Source organism: Ursus arctos, unplaced genomic scaffold (genome assembly GCF_023065955.2).
Source record: "Ursus arctos isolate Adak ecotype North America unplaced genomic scaffold, UrsArc2.0 scaffold_21, whole genome shotgun sequence".
Taxonomy (NCBI): Eukaryota; Metazoa; Chordata; class Mammalia; order Carnivora; family Ursidae; genus Ursus; species Ursus arctos.
Genome location: NW_026622886.1, coordinates 41,618,534 through 41,634,941, shown reverse-complemented (window position 1 = coordinate 41,634,941; position 16,408 = coordinate 41,618,534). Strand labels below are relative to the sequence as shown.

Sequence of the window (16,408 nt, the reverse complement as noted above, 5' to 3'; positions counted from 1 at the left end):
CTAGGAGTCCTCTTCATCACCTCAATATGGACCTATCATGGACTTCTGTTAATGTTCGCTCTTAAATATCTCTGCATTCACCAGCTTCTCACTGTCTCTACCACTGACCTAGACTTAGGTATGGTAAGGCCAACCAGATCAGGAGACAATGCCATTGAAAAGACAGTTTATTCTACTCACGATTCCCAAAGGAGGGAGTAGACCTCACACCACAGAGAGCCACCCAGGGAATCACTGGGGTCTGTGACGAGGCAGAGGGGTAGGGAGCAACTGCGGGCAAGTCTTTCTTGTGGTTTTTATGAGAAGGAATGGGCAAGGCCGGGTAAGCCCGTTTAGGATTGGCTAGTTTAAATAATTTCAGTGGGCTCTGGGGCATAGAGACTGTCCCTGGTTGGCTGGTATCTGGCCGTGGAGTGGTGAGAGCAGGTGAATAGTGGCCCACAGTGTGACAGTCCAATAAAGAAGGTGCTTGGTGATGAGGACTTAATCGGCTATTCCAGAAGAGGAAATGAGTGGCCTCCAGTCAAGATGTCAAAACAGGGGCAAGCCAGCATTTAAACGACTATGTTTCCGGCATTTCCCCCACACTGTTTACTTCAGTAGCTTCCCACAGGTCTCCATCAGTCACTCTCATCCACCTCTAACTCCTTCTCTCTCCCCTAAAAGCCTTCAGTTTTCCTATTTTCTTAGAAGAAAGACCAAGGTCACTAACATGGTTTGTGAACCCCTGAACACACTGGTCCCTGCTTACTTCCCTGGCACGGTGGCACCTTGTTTCCTGTAACTAAATACTCAGTTCTTATCTCCTTATATAAAAAATTTGCCATTTGCTCCACAAAAAGGTACTTCTTGCTGAGAAGAGATCAGTTGCAAGAACTCTGATAAACATCTTAAATGAAAACCATTTATAGGATTTCTTTTTATTGGGCAAATTACATAACATTATTTAACTTCAATGAATCAGATGTTGTTATCCATTATACATACTTATCTCCATCATTAATATAAGTCCTGAAGTTAAAATGGCGGAATTTATTTCCCTATAAAGATCATGATTCAGGTAGACATCTTAAATTTGGTTGTTGAATCTTGCAATGAAAATATTCTATTCAGAAAATCCTTGTTTCTAGGAATTTTATGAGCTAATATCGCCACAAATTCTGCTTTCGAATGTGCCTGACAAGTCCATCAGTCTCATACATACCTTCAAGATCTAATGGTAGCATGTTAAAAACTCACTTAAAAAATCACTTCAGGATAAAATTTTTTCCTAAAGCATTTAGATTACAGAAATAGGATATGAGAATGTTTTTTACTTTCTTTTTTAATGATGCGTTATCGTCATTTTAAATACAAAATGTTTTTGGGGTCTCAAGTAAGTTTATTTGATCCTTGGATTTGTCATAATTTCCCTAACTTGAAATGTTTTAATTCATTTCACTAGGAGGCACAATCAGACCTAAGAGTTGCATCCTATATGACTTTCAAAGGCCGTGATGCCAAAATCATATTAAATCAATATTAATGGGCTTTGTGGAAAGACACATGAAACCTAGTTGCAACAAAGTTCTTCTGTAAACCCTAAATTAGTTCTTTTATCTCTAAATCTTTAATCAGTTCTCCTTTTCCTTCCTTCCTTCCTTTCTTCCTTTCTTCCTTCCTCCCTCCCTCCCTCCCCTCCATCCTCCTCTCTCTCCTAGTATGACTCTATTGTTTCAGCTGGTCAGTCACTAGTCATTCAGTAGGAACTTACTGAGCACTTTCTTTTTTTTTTTTAAAGATGCCATTTATTCATTTGACAGAGAGAGAGAGACAGCCAGCGAGAGAGGGAACACAGGCAGGCAGAGTGGGAGAGGAAGAGGCAGGCTCCCAGGGGAGGAGCCTGATGCAGGGCTCGATCCCAGGACCCCAGGATCAGGCCCTGAGCCGAAGGCAGACGCTTAACGACTGAGCCACCCAGGCGCCCCTACTGAGCACTGTCTGTATGATGGACATCATACCAGGCCCTAAGGATGAAACAGTGGACAAGACAGAAAATAGTCCTGTTGTTGGGAGGCTCACAGTCCAAAGAAGTGACCAACCATCAGGCAATCATAACCCTGCACGGAGGACACTGTGGTAGGTCAGTGTAAGGTGCTATAAAAGCATGTAGGAAAAAGAATAACCTGAACCCAGGGATCACAGAAGGCTTTCTGGAAGAAGTGACATGGAAACTGTAGCACACAACAATTAGCCAGATGGACATTCCAATGAAATGTCAGTTCAAATGGAAAGATTGAAATAGTTATTAGACTGAAAGTCTGACTATAAGGATTCTGGCTGCACCCAGTTTCTGCACTAACCTCGGCCACCTCCACTTCCTAGGCCTCACCCCAAATCTTATGAACCAGGGGATGGCACTTGATAAACTCCTTCCAGGCCAAGATTCTCATGTTCAGCCTCTGAGTCTTCCTAGTCTGGGTCTTCATTATCTGCTGTCTCTTGCCTGCCTGGTTCCCCTCAACTCCAACCCATCGTGCACACTGCTGCCAGATTCAGCTTCCTAAAGCACTGCTTTATGCCAGCTCTCTGCCTCCAGGATATTTAGTGGCCCTCAAGATAACATCTCATCTCACCTCTGTTACCTCGTCTCCCCAGGGTGAGCCCTCCACCTTGAACAGGTAACAATGCACACCCAACGCTGGGATCGCTCATGGCTGCTCCTTCCTGCTAAGGAGCCCTCAGTCTCTTCTCCCCTCTGCTCATTCCTACACATCCTAGGAAGCTCATCCCACATACGCTAGCCTTCTCCGGGACACCTGCCCAGGTAACTCCAGCCTGCACGGACTTATTCTCCCTGAACAATTACCATGCCACTTATTCTGAAATCTCCTTTTCGTTACCCAACACTGCAATCCGTGTTATTTTTCTTTCCCTGATGATATTGAAAAAGTTTTTAGCTCTTAAAATCCTTTTATTTACCTGCCCTCCCTACCACCTTGGGTGCTCACGTAAAGCCCATACTACATGCAGAACCGAACGAAAATAAAACACCTAAATTTTTACCTACTTCCTAAAAGGCATGTGCGCTAGTCCTAGAATAAGAAACAAAACACTCTGACCTCTTCAACTTACATCTGTTTTTCCTTCCCAAGGACCAGATACCTTCAGCTAGCAGACACAGTCCAGTGGGGGAAGCACTGGACTAGAAGCCCAGCATTTCAAGTTCAATGTCTGGCCCAGCTGGTCTCCAGCTGGATAACCCTGACCGAGTTTTCCAGTCTCTCTGTGTCACAGTTTTCTCAGCTACAGAATGAAGGAGACTGGCTCCGGATAATATTTAAAGTCCCTTTTCAGTCTCAGCCTCACGGAGACACTTATACTCTAACCCAGGACACACAGTCAAGCAGAGGGGTACCTGGTTATCCAGGGAGGCACCCCTCAACGTAAGGCAGTCCGAGACAAGAGAGGAGATGAATTGTATTACAAATTCAACAGACGAACAGAATTTGTAAAGCCACTGTGCGGGTGAGGCAAAAGCCCATCCTTTGAACACACTGGCCCTCTGGGGAGTTAGCTAACAACGCCAGTCGATCGCCAAGTGGATCACACTTTCCTTCTTTCTTCAAGCCTTTCTTACAGACACAGATCGGAGTTCTTGAAGTGGCTGCACAGCTGTGAAGACCCTGGACCAGCTCCTGATTCACAGTTCGAACAGCCCTCTGTGGAAGCATGAAACCGTGTTACGAGACTTGGGAAACGATCACCCTACTGTGTTTGCAGGTTACAGAGGTTTTAGGTTGTTTTTTATTGTTTGTTTGTTTTTGTTTCAATACTTCGTAAGAATGGATTTCAAACTTTGCATCTTGGAGTCACCATCTTGGAGATCTGGACACGTTAGCCTGGACCAGGAAAATGAGGCGACGAAAATGAACACAACATTTTCAGTGACACCGTAGGGTCTTCTCAGGAACACCTAGAAGCGCCTCTTGGATGCCTAGGACACCAGGAACACCCTTGCAAGAGTTACTACAGAGAGGGAATAACAGGAGAAGAAATTCAGAGCCCGTGCTCTAAAAGTATGCCTTTCTGATGCAAAAATTCTAGAGATATATTTATTTATTATTTCCAGATTGCTGGCACCCAGCAGGTAACCATACTCCTTCCTTCCTTCCTTCGCCCCTTCCCTCCTCGTCTTCCTTTCTTCCTTATTTTTGTTCAGCACTCGTTTTATTAATGAGGAAAGGGAAATGTGACCTCTCTCGGTGATGTCTCTCCTTTTGGACTTACTGGCATTTTAATTCTTCTCCCTGGCTTATTTAACATCTCTGAGCCTTGATTTATTCAGTAATTAATAATGTAGGCAAGGTATCTAGCATGATAGGATCTTTTATTGATTTATTTATTCATACTGACCTCATTCCGAAAGCAATTTGAGGCGAATACTTGGCAAATAGTAGGTGCTGAATAAATGTTAGTTTTCTTCTCCTCTTTCCTCTCTTTAAATTACCCCTGGTTTTCTTAGGAGGGAAGATTAACTGAAAATCAAGAGGAATTTAGGACTAGAGAGGCTATGGATGGGAAGTATTAGTGAGTGGCATAGCTAATCTTTTAGAAAAGCTCCCGCATCCGAAAGAACGACATTCTTTCACAAGACATAGGACATCCAGAAGTGGCAACAGGAGGCTGTCCATGAAAGCAGGGACACAGGCAAGTGCTTCTGTTTACGACAGAAGAAGTGATAGGCAGGAAGATGAGCGGGTGTCCATCCGAGGACTCAGCAGCCCAAAGCCAAAATACAGGGTTTTATTATAATTACATATGAAATTTATATAGTCTTTTCACACTGCAAACAGCTACCAAATCTTCATCATGCAGGCCTCACAGCCGTCCCGTAAGAACGTCCCAGCTGAGCCTTTCCAGAAGTGAATGCAAGGCGCTGGAAATCAGAAGCTTGACGCTGAAGTGTGCTTGGGCACGCCACCTTCACCTCTCTGGACTCAGCTTCTCCATCTGTAAAATGGGCTGATTTAAGCTCCCCCTTTAAAATCCCACAATTCTACCTTTGTAGCCATGGCACGTGGGCAATTCCACCAAGCCTCTGACAGGACTTGGCCGAGCAAGGTCTTAGATCCTCTTCCTTTATTCTCTGAAATGTCCTCTCTTTGTCAAATTTTTCATATGAAACAAGAAAGTGTTAAAAGACTGAGCACTCTTCTCCAATGCCAAATCATTTGCGATTTTTAGGTTAACTCCGCCTTTACAAATACATACATAATCATAAAATTCTATCAAAAGCAGATCGATCTGTCGTGCCAATTCACACCATTTACAATTCAGGCTTTGCCATGATTAATATTCCTTTTCCCCATCACGTCATCATGCATTAAAGCCATAATCTAAAAATAGAGGGTATACAATTTCAAAGAAAAATTCAATTGCATTTCAGGTCTTCCATAAATCGAGCCAGTAAATTCAGAAGAGAAGGACTGTGTCAAGACAGTGAGAAGCGCTGTCTGTACAAACACAAACCCCTTCTCCCATTTTTGGACACCTTCTTGTACCTACTTCAGTTATGAAAATGGTACTTCGCATGAGCCATGCCAGGGAATTTTCTTTTCAAAAGTGATCTGATGCCTTCCCAAAATTGCATATGCTTTGCCTTAAATCAGTAAGGTTGGCTCTGTGATAAATTAGCAGCCCTCCCAAGGAGTTAAATTTGAGGTCTGATAAAAAGAAGTGTCAGGTAGAATGAGACCACAGGAGAAGGCAATCTCTTAGTGCCTCCTGAGTTCAGTTACGATTTTTAATCACCCCAAACAATAAACGATTTAAAAAAATGCTTATCCACGCAGATAAATGTCACATAGTATATATGACATATTGTATCCATTAAGATAAACTTGGGCATTTTTTCAAATCAGTGTAAGTTGACATAAATCTTATAAATCTATATTTTGATAAATAAAATGTATTTTCCAAATACCAATTAAATAGAGATATCAGCTCTAATGATTTTGAAACGTTTACTTGCTACATTATTAATGGGAAATCTGGGCCAATTCCCATGTATTTCAACTAATGCCAAAAGATATAAAATGATTCCATTTATAATTCAAAGCCTGGAGTCACTGCAAGTAAAACAGTTTTACTGTTAAATATTGCAAATCATTAGTGCTATCAGCATATATGTCTTTGGAGAATAGACTCCTATCCTAACACAGACGAACCTCCATTTATTGCAAGCATAAGAGTAAGTAAAACATGCCAGGCTAGCAGAATGCGTCTTAACCCTCCCAGGCTACTACTCTCCTTGTTAAAGTTTCCCTTGATAAATATGAAAAGCAACAGACAACTAAGATGCTATTAGCTTAGAGTTCACATCTCATGGATCAAACGTGGGGGGCTTTTTCTTCTGATGGGGGGAATTCTCGAGCAACCGCAAGAGAGTTCTTTATCTGAAGAAGAGGAAAAGGAGACTTTCAATCTCGCAGTTGCTGGGGAGCTCATGTACTTTGAAGAGACTCGACTTCTTCTGTAAATATCCCCCAACCCTTCTTATGTGAGGCAAGTTGGGTTTTTTTTTTTTTCCTTTTCTTAAGACTTCATCATTACCTGTCAGCAATCGGTGATGCATTTGGTATTTGGCTTCATTCCTAGACCACGTAGAGAGAGTCGTCCCCGACATGAATTATGGAGTCACTGGCACTGCAAACTGTGGGACTGGGCTTCCTTTTTGAAATTATCTATTTTTCTCCTTACATAATCAAAAGCTCAAGTATCTGGGGAAGCCCTTCTAACAACCTTGCTCTTAAGCAATTATTAAAGCTGCTGCCACACAGAAGCTTTACGTCTTTATAGACGTCGGTCTGAGTCTAACAAATCTAAGCTGCTTTCAGCAGCTCTAATGCCGTATCTATGAAGAAACACAATGCTGAAATGTCTTCTTGCCGTTTAGGCATCTGTAAACCATGGACCAAAGTTAAAGCCCAGGCCGAGTGTGTACCTTTCCCCGATGCTCGGGCCAACAGTTCCCGGCGTGCCTTCGAGCAGCACAACTCCGCCGGATTCCTGAGAGCAAGCGGGCTGCCGAGGCCCGCGGGAAGACTGCCGTGCCCGCGCCCGAGGACCTAGACTGCCGTGCCCGCGCCCGAGGACCTAGACTGCCGTGCCCGCGCCCGAGGACCTAGACTGCCGTGCCCGCGCCCGAGGACCTCCACTCCGCGAGAGTAGCATTTGAGAATTCACGAATATTACCGCTTCCCGTCTTTGGAGGGTTTTTTTTTTTTTTTAAGATTTTATTTATTTATTTGACAGAGAGAGAGAGAGAGACAGCCAGCGAGAGAGGGAACACAGGCAGGGGGAGTGGGAGAGGAAGAAGCAGGCTTCCAGCGGAGGAGCCTGATGTGGGGCTCGATCATAGGACCCCGGGATCACGCCTTGAGCCGAAGGCAGACGCTTAACGACTGAGCCACCCAGGCATCCCTAGAGCCGTTTTTTAATACACATACTAATTTATCTTTTTTTTTTTCCCTAAGTAGCCATTAAAAATAGGTTCTTTTTTTTGGTTCACAAAATCACTAAAATATGTCTGGCTCTATTAGGATTAATAATGATGAATCTTTTCACTTTCTTGGGGTTGACCGGCACAGGGGGAACAAATAAGGTGGGGGAGAATCTACAAAGCAAAGATGTATTGAGGACTTACTGTATGCCAGATATTGTGCATGGGAATATAGATATGAATAAGGTACAGGGTGCACCGTTAATGTGTGCCAGGCTATGAGGGAACAGACAGATACACAGATAGGATTAAAATGAAAAAGTGTAACAAGATCAAGAGCACAGAAGAGAGATACTCATGCTAGACGGGTGGGGCGGGGGGGGGGGGGGGGGAGACAGGGAAGGCCTCCTAGGGAGGAAAAGAAATGCGTGACCATGACGGAACCAGCAAAACCCTAAGCAGAGAAGTTTAGGGTGACCGGTCATAAAGTGTGAAGATGAGAATGTTGGGAAATGGGTTTGGAAATAAACCAGCTCGTGGGGGGGCCCTGCATGACTGGTGAGGAGTCTCAGTTTGATCGTGGGAGCCCCAGAAACTACTGAAACATTGTAAACAGACGAATTCAGATAAATATTTTATATTGGTGACTCCAGGAGTGGTATGGAGGAGAGCTCTGTGGGAACCAGCATTTATGAAGCAGCTAGTACACACCAGGTTCTTTACTTCTAGCATCACGGAACACTCACGACAATCTAGGTAGCATTACCTCCATTTCATGGCTCAGGACAGGAGACGAAGAAAAATGAAATGCTTTGGTAAGATCACGCAGGTGGTAAGTGGTAAGACTGGCATTAAAATGCTGCCCCATAGGCAATCCCCAGTTTTCCCAACGACATCAACATGTTGCACAAAATGCAAAAGGGAACAGGAACAACCAATGTGAACCTACGTGTCATGACCAATACACGGATACCACTATAAATTAAAACATAGTGTCGACACAAGAGCGGAATCTGTGAAATGAGGCCCAGGATAGGAACATCACTATCCACACTGCCCAATAAGGCAGATAACAGGGAGAAACCCCCAAATGCTTTCACTATGGACTTTATATCCCACGGCACTTTATTAAGAGAAATTACTTATTCCTAAAACATAGTATCGACCTTTGTCAACTTCATCATTATTCGAAGTGATGTTTTCAGGCTATACTTCCTCTCCCACCTGCTTTTCTTGGGGGGGGCGGGGGGTATATGTGAGGGCAGGAGGGGGATCTGGGGAGAAATGACACTGGTAACAAATATCTCAAACTATGTTATGCAATCATTAAGACTGAGTTGGAAGTAATAGGCTTTACCTGCTATTACTACACATACGGCGTGTTATTAATGGGTCAGGTGTTATTAGACACTTTCAAGTCATCTCTCCCTTCTGGAAATGAAACTGCTCCCTAAGCAAACTGGCTTAAAAAAATATCCATAAGAGTGTTACATCTGGAATCAGGCAGAGAGCAAACACAATGTCTGCATTGTTTATTCTGTGCTGTATTCACACTTCTGGGATTCAATATCCCCACTTGGTAGGCAAGGAAACTAAGGGTCCTGAAGAGAAACAACAACACTTTCATGGCGTCTGTGAATGTCAGACTTGGGGTCTTTGAGTCCATGTCTGTTGACTCATCTCTCACTTACCACTTGAACTTCATGCTTCAGAAAGAAAAAATGAATAACGTATTTTTCAAAGGTCAAAGCATTTAGAAATCAACAGGAAATTAGAGGGAGCCATCATTCCCACTATTTCTACAAGGATGTTGTAGACCACATCATTCAAAATAAGCAAAAAGGAAGCCTGTGGTTCTCATTATTCCCAATACTGATAACTAAATAGAAATACATAAGTAACACAGGGTGGGGAAGACATGAAGAGAACTGTCTAGAATCTGCTACACAGTGGGTCCTGGGGAATACTCGCCCCATAAAGCACTCCTTCGTTGTTTGAATACGTCTGTGAAACGCTAAATATTTTATTCTCTTCACACAGATTCCTGATGCACTCTGGCGTAGAAGGGACTACTTGGTAAGTCTTGTGATGTGAAGGAGCCTTTTCACTCTATTTAACTCAGAGCATTTCAAAATAATGAAAGCACAACACCATAATGACTGAATAGCAGTGACTGGGATACCAGCGAGTTTTATGACATGTCTGGACTCAACTCCAACAGAATACTTAAGCCAAAAGCCAAAGCATGGGTTTCATATGATTTCCATTTAATATAATTTTTCACATCAAAATAACAATGGCTGCTTACTATGAGCCAGGTGTTCTGCTAGACCAGTGGTAGCAAGGAGTCTCAAACTAGTGGGTCAGTCACAATGAACCTGTGATAAGTAGAGGCCTGAAGGGTGGTGTGCAGACGTACTCCGGGGCTAGGCCCGGTCTCAGAGAGGAAGAGTGCCGAGACTGAAGAACTGAAGAGTGGAGGCCTGTGTAGCACCATGAACGAGGCACTGAAGATACATAAATCACTCACATGTGGTTCCTGACTTCGAGGGGCTCCTCTGGGGGTGGGAGGAGGGCGAAGCATCTCATCACATCATTGCAACATAGTGAGACAAGAGCAAAAGGAGGAGGCCCTAACAGAAAGAGGAGAAAAAGAGTGATCCAAGGAGCTAGCTTCAAAGCCGAGAGGACACTTGATCTGAGTCTTGAAGGACACACACAGTCTCATCCCACGTGCACAGAGGTGGGGTATCGAAGTTGGCACCTACCGGTTAACAGCACAGCACACCCCGGGGCTCTCGGTAACACAGCCCGGCTGGACCTTGGCGCTGTGGCAAAAACACTTAGCACCTCTTTGATTATATTTTCCAGGGCAACCCTCCCAACAGCTTTTATTATGGTTTTTTGTTTGTTTGGGGATTTCTTTCATTTTCAGTACTGTTCCATTATTTAGCATAGCAAAGGAACAGATACTCTGTTTAATCAAATAATATGGTAGTAGAGGATTCCTATATAAACAAGAGACCATTTTTATTCTAATTTTCAACATGACCCATATGCTCTTAACTAAAACAAAGCCCAACACATCTTATAATACACATGGCATTCTTGTTGCTTCTTTGTGATAATTTACTATCACCACCATGATATGCTGCTTAACTCTGAGCTTTGTATGTTTAAGAAATTAAGGTAAATATGAATTGACTTTACAATATATTCCAGAACTACTCTTAAAAACAGAAGCATGAAATACTCTTAAAAATCACTCAAGGGGCGCCTGGGTGGCTCAGTCGTTAAGCGTCTGCCTTCAGCTCAGGGCGTGATCCCAGGATCCTGAGATTGAGCCCCGCATCGGGCTCCCTGCTCTCCGCTGGGAGCCTGCTTCTCCCTCTCCCACTCCCCCTGCTTGTGTTCCCTCTCTTGCCGTCTCTGTCAAATAAATAAAAAAATAATCTTAAAAAAAAAAATCACTCAAAATCACTCCAGTTGACTTGTTTTCCTTGGCATGTTTTTCCTCTTTCGCATATCATAACTACTACAGCTTTCCTGTGGATGGAATACTAGGTAACAATGTCTACTGTTTTGCTGGGCAACATTTCATTTTCTTATGGAGAAAGGTGAGGGAGAAATGACATGCTCAAGAGCCCGCTTTTGAAAGCGTCGAGACAATAACCAGACACAATTCCTAACAGTCTTCTTTCAGAGTTGCTGTACCTCACCGCTATCCTTCTTACATTTAAAATAAAAACCTCTACTCCAAGAAGACACGGAGTTGAAGCAAGATTAAAGGCGGAAAATGATCTAGCGCTGTTGAGGGGCACTTGATGGGGGCGGGTACCAATGAGAGGAAGGAAAAGCTCATCCTTGGACAAGAAGCACGTTAGCATTAACTCAGTGTCTTTTGTGTTGTTGGCTATGGAGACACTTTGGCACATCAGGGTTACTCCTTCCAAGAATGAGAATACTGTGCTCATTGACAAATTCTCACTGTGGCCATCATGGCTGACCATTTTGACCTGGTTACACTATCTATTCCCAACTCCTGTGAACTGGCGCAAATGTGTTTTCCCCTAACAATTTCTGCAATATCCTACACCACTTTGTATGTGGGAATATGAGCCATATTTGGAATTGCATTCACCACTCTTAGCCAAGTAACATAGAAGAAAAACTATTTTGACTCTAGGATACTAAATGCAACAAATTGCCTGGAAATGACAAGTTGGGGTTTAAAAGATTAGGATAAATATTCCCAGCATTTTCTGAAAAAGACCAATATTAGCCATCAAAGACATAGAGGCCAGTTAGTCCTTTAGCATCAATGCGTGATCCATAGGTTCCTCAGAAGAGGCAGGTTTTATTTTTGCCAACTACGTATGGTTCTGTTTCTAAACCATCATTCAAATTTAATATTCAGTTTTGCTTACAGGTGTATATATAATACATGAATTAATAAATGATAATACAAAAGGAAAAAAGCTCTGAATGAAATAATTTCCTCAGACTGAGCAACAATCCTCCCACATACAGTGACAAAAAATAGATATAATTTCCTTATCTTATTGAGATAGCTAATTTCATTCTCTATGGGAGACTCGTCAATGAACTTAGATAAAACCACCAGGCTCATATCAGTGCAGGTAATTACAAGTAGGTTCACCCCTGAAAATGGTTTTGAAGAGATCAGTGTCAATCTGGCCAACTCCTAAAAATAGTGTTCTGGGGGCTAAGCAGGGCTCCGGTTACCCAACATCCTGATGAATGCTGACTTGCAAGCAGCCCCCCATCGGATGTAGGAGAGAATACCTGGTTCTTAGTTCTCCTAAGCTCAGCAAATATAATCCCACTCTGTTACAAATTCTCCACCTAAAGGTCCCGTAGGGCCACCCATCTGCAGCCAGCCTCTACCTGATCATGACGGCAGGACTCCAGTAGATCTCCAGAGGTCCCGATGGAGGAACTGAGACCGCCCAGTGCAAGGTATTAGGTGATCGCTGCCTTCATTTGGGAAGTCACTCTTAAGTGCTTAACTTACAAACTTCCCAAAATTTACATTTTAATGTGTTGAACGCAAGGTCCTCAGTCAGATCCTTGGTCTGGAAAGCAACACGTTCCTTTGTAATCTATAACAGAGATGACATAGACAGGTAATTTACTGAAAAAGCCTGGGTTTCTAGGATGCAGTGTGTTGAAAACGCTTGGGCTTTGGAGCCTGACAGAACTGGGTTTAAACTGGAAGCTTCTCCCTCTCCCCCTCCCCCTGCTTGTGTTTCCTCTCTCGTTGTCTCTTTCTCTGTCAAATAAATAAAATAAAATCTTTAAAAAAAAAAAAAAAGAAAGAAAGATGAAATGTGAACCTCAGCCGATGCCCACCAAACACATGCTTGCAACTCGGACATACCCATGTTAGCACCTACATCACTGTACTGGCTTCGTGTTTGGTTTGTTTGTTTAACACGCTGTCTATGCCCTGACTGTCAGCTCCTTGATGGCTGGTATCCAGACTTGGCCATCTCTGCAGCCCAAGCCCAGGATGCCCTGCTTGACATAGAGTGAGCTCTCAGCATCTGCTTTACATTAAAAGAAGAGGAAACACTTGTGAATAGTCGGTGCTTGTTAAACTTGAAAGTGCACATGATTCATCTAGAATCTTGTTCAAAAGCATATTCTGATTCATTACATCTAGGGCGGGCCACAAGACACTGCATTTTTGCCGAGCACCCAGGTAGACCCATACTTGCAGGACACACTTAGAGTAACGGGTGCTAGTTTCCTTTCATTTCCTTCCTTTTTGGCCACCACAATATTCCACAAAGTGAGCAACTCTTTGAGGGCTGTTACCCTTAGCCCAACCACATCCCTTCCTCGACTCAAACGCAGGGCAAGGGCACCCACGATGATATTAGTGTGGGGATTATTTGCTGATATATCTCTACCCTATTAGGACAAGCTATTAAGTGAACTCTAATGTTAATAATCAGAAAAATAAAAATCTCCTTAAGGAACAATTGAACAGTTTGATTATATTTGTAGAGAGCAATACTACAATATTACAATAATAATGAGCCGGTATAAGATACAAATTTACAAATCACGGACAGTTAATACCTTGTATTTCAAAAAAGTGTCATAGTCTCCACTATAATATTAACAGAACGAGTATTTATAAATATATACATGGTAGAAATGCACACTGCCATATTTGCAAAAGGAAGCTGTCATCCTATTACTACACAGTGCCATCTGCTGGACAACTGCTGAACAGCAGAAAAATGCAAGATACTGTTGGGAATAATATGAAATTTTTTGTAGTTTTTCAAAAATATTTATGCAAACTAAGGCAACTTCCTACAGTTCTGCAATGGCTTATTTGTTGAGAATATTGTATAGTATCTATGCCCTTTGTGCTTAGAGAGTAGAACAGTTTTATAGAGATACACATATTGATGCAAGACTAAAGGCTGAACACAGAAATTCCATATGCCATGGATAAGGAAAAAAAAAATGTTTCTTTCTCCCAAAGAAAAACCTGGTTTCTGGGACACCAGTGGAGTTTACATGACTCTTAATCAATAAAATGTTAGTGCACATTATTTTGCAGCCCCCCTCACCAACAAAAAATAGATATAACTAAGCAGAAATACAAATTCCTAACCTAGTTCACTTCCGAACACAGGTTCCTCTCGAACCCTAAAATTAGTCATAACTCTTTAGTGCAAATGGCAAGAACAGAGTAAGTGGGAAAATCGTACGGCTTATGTAAGACCTTCCTGCCAACTTCCTTCGAGGAAAACGCAACTTGCTCTATGATAGAAGTGGTATAATTTTGAAAATGATTTAACAATTTCCTGCCTGAATATGCACTCTGTCTAGCTGCAAGAGCTGATCACTTACGTCTTAGGCAGTCTTCGGTTTTAACGAATTAAGCAGATGTGTGGGTTTAACTGGACATTTTACAGAATAATGATTAGTGCTATGAAATATCTACTTTGGGATGTTAAAAAATATATATGTAACCAGGCCCTTTTAAGCAATTTTCTGTGGAGGATCTCAAAAGAGAGTACTGGCTTTCACTCAATGACCCTTTGAATGGCTCTACTGAGGTTTTCGGAGATTCAGAAGTGAAAAGTATGAATAAAATATGGACCAATAAAGTACCTTATAGGTACTTCAGAGAACGTTAAGTGAATTGCCTGAGGTCACTGAGCCCTAATGGTGAGGGAAAAAAGAACCTGGGACTCCCGGATCCTAGCTTAAAAAACCTAGAGCGCTGCCTGCCACGGTATGTTTCTTGGGGGACAATCCCATAATTAATTTAAACGGCTTTCTGGGGCATATTAATTATGCATGCTATCTGTACGCCAGGCTATTCTGAAAGCAGAAAATGGCTTCCCTGCTACTCATAAACGGATTGCTTTCCTCTTAGTGATACCAAGGTGCTCTGCGAGGCTCCTGGAAGGAAACAAAAGCAGTGCCAAAAGGGCTGGGAGCACAGGTGGGGCGCGGATTTCTCCTCCGGCTGTCTTATCTCATCTTGGAGGATCTCCTCCATCGCCCAGGAACACTGACCTTTCTTTCCAACTGTGAAGCCCCACCCCACCCCCACCCATCACCCTCCACGGGATGAATCCCAACTGTCAATCTTCATGAAGGGTAAGCAATGCCTGAGGGCCCAGCTGGACGGAAAAGAGAATGCTCCCCACATTCCATCTCTACAAATGATGATGGGCAGCATTTCTCTCCCCTGCCCGCATCCATAATGACTTCAAATATGCTGCCGTTTCAGGGGACTTAAACCGGAGTTTGGGGAGTAAACTCTTCCACGGCAAGATGATGAAAATTAAAATATCAAGTACTAAGACTGAAATATGAAAACAAAACAGGCACATCTGAAGTTGGTTAGGAAAAGGATCTTTGATGGTAATATGACATCTGGTAAGGCTCTTGAAAAAAGAATAATGTTCTTTTATTATCTGTGCTGGAGTCTAGAACCAAAACATGAACTGAACTGGAACTGGAACTGAAACTAGAGCTGACCAAAACTCAATTTCTCTTTTCTAGCCAAATTAAATTACTTACTGTTCCCTAAAGGACATCTGCAATTCTGAGCCCTACTGCAGTTGATCCTGCCATTCATTCATGAGCAAATATTAAGGACAACTATGTGTCACCTAGGTGGTAAGCATATAGCCCTCCACACTACATTCCTCCCTCCCGATCCGCGGGGACTATTCAAAGACTCCTAGTGGATGCCTAAGACCGCAGATAGTACCAAACCTGTATATATCAGGCTGTGTCCTAGACACACATACTGACAAATCTAATGTATAAATCAGACACAGTGAGAGATTTAAAATAATAATAAAAGAGAACAATTGTAACAATACTGCAATGAAGGTTATGTGAAGATGGGTTCGCTCCCTCTCTCTCTCAAACTATCTCATTGCACTGCACTCCCCCTTCCCCTACGGATGTGAGAGGATACAATGCCTACACAGTGAGATGAGGGGAGGCAAAGGATGCAGGCATTGGGATGTAGATTTAGGCGACTACTGACCCAACAAGGTGTTAGAAGGATCAGAAGCTTCCCGACTGTGGGTGACCCAGTGACTGTGGATGACCCAGTAACTGAAACCGCGGACAGAGAAACCTCAGATAAAGAGGACTGCTGTACCAGGATAAACCAGTCCCCGCTCTTGTGCTCTTGACTTCTACTAGGACATAAACCAATAAATGTACGCAAGGGATTAGGAACTTACAGGAGGGAAGATAAGCAAAGTAAGGAGACAGTGACAAGGCGGTATGTTTAAGTCATCAGGGAAAGCACTTCTGATAAGGTGACATCTGGACAGAGAGGTCTGGAGGAAGCAAGGAAAGAAAGCTGTCCTTATAGGGAGGAAGTGCATTCCAGCCGAGGGAACAGCA

At 42.9% G+C, this 16,408-nt stretch overlaps 1 protein-coding gene across 1 annotated transcript in view; it reads right to left on the bottom strand.

Moving 5' to 3' along the window:
* GRIP1 (glutamate receptor interacting protein 1) overlaps positions 1-16,408 on the bottom strand; it is a 648,222-nt gene that overhangs the window by 421,058 nt on the left and 210,756 nt on the right. The gene's annotated exons all lie outside the window — the stretch shown is intronic.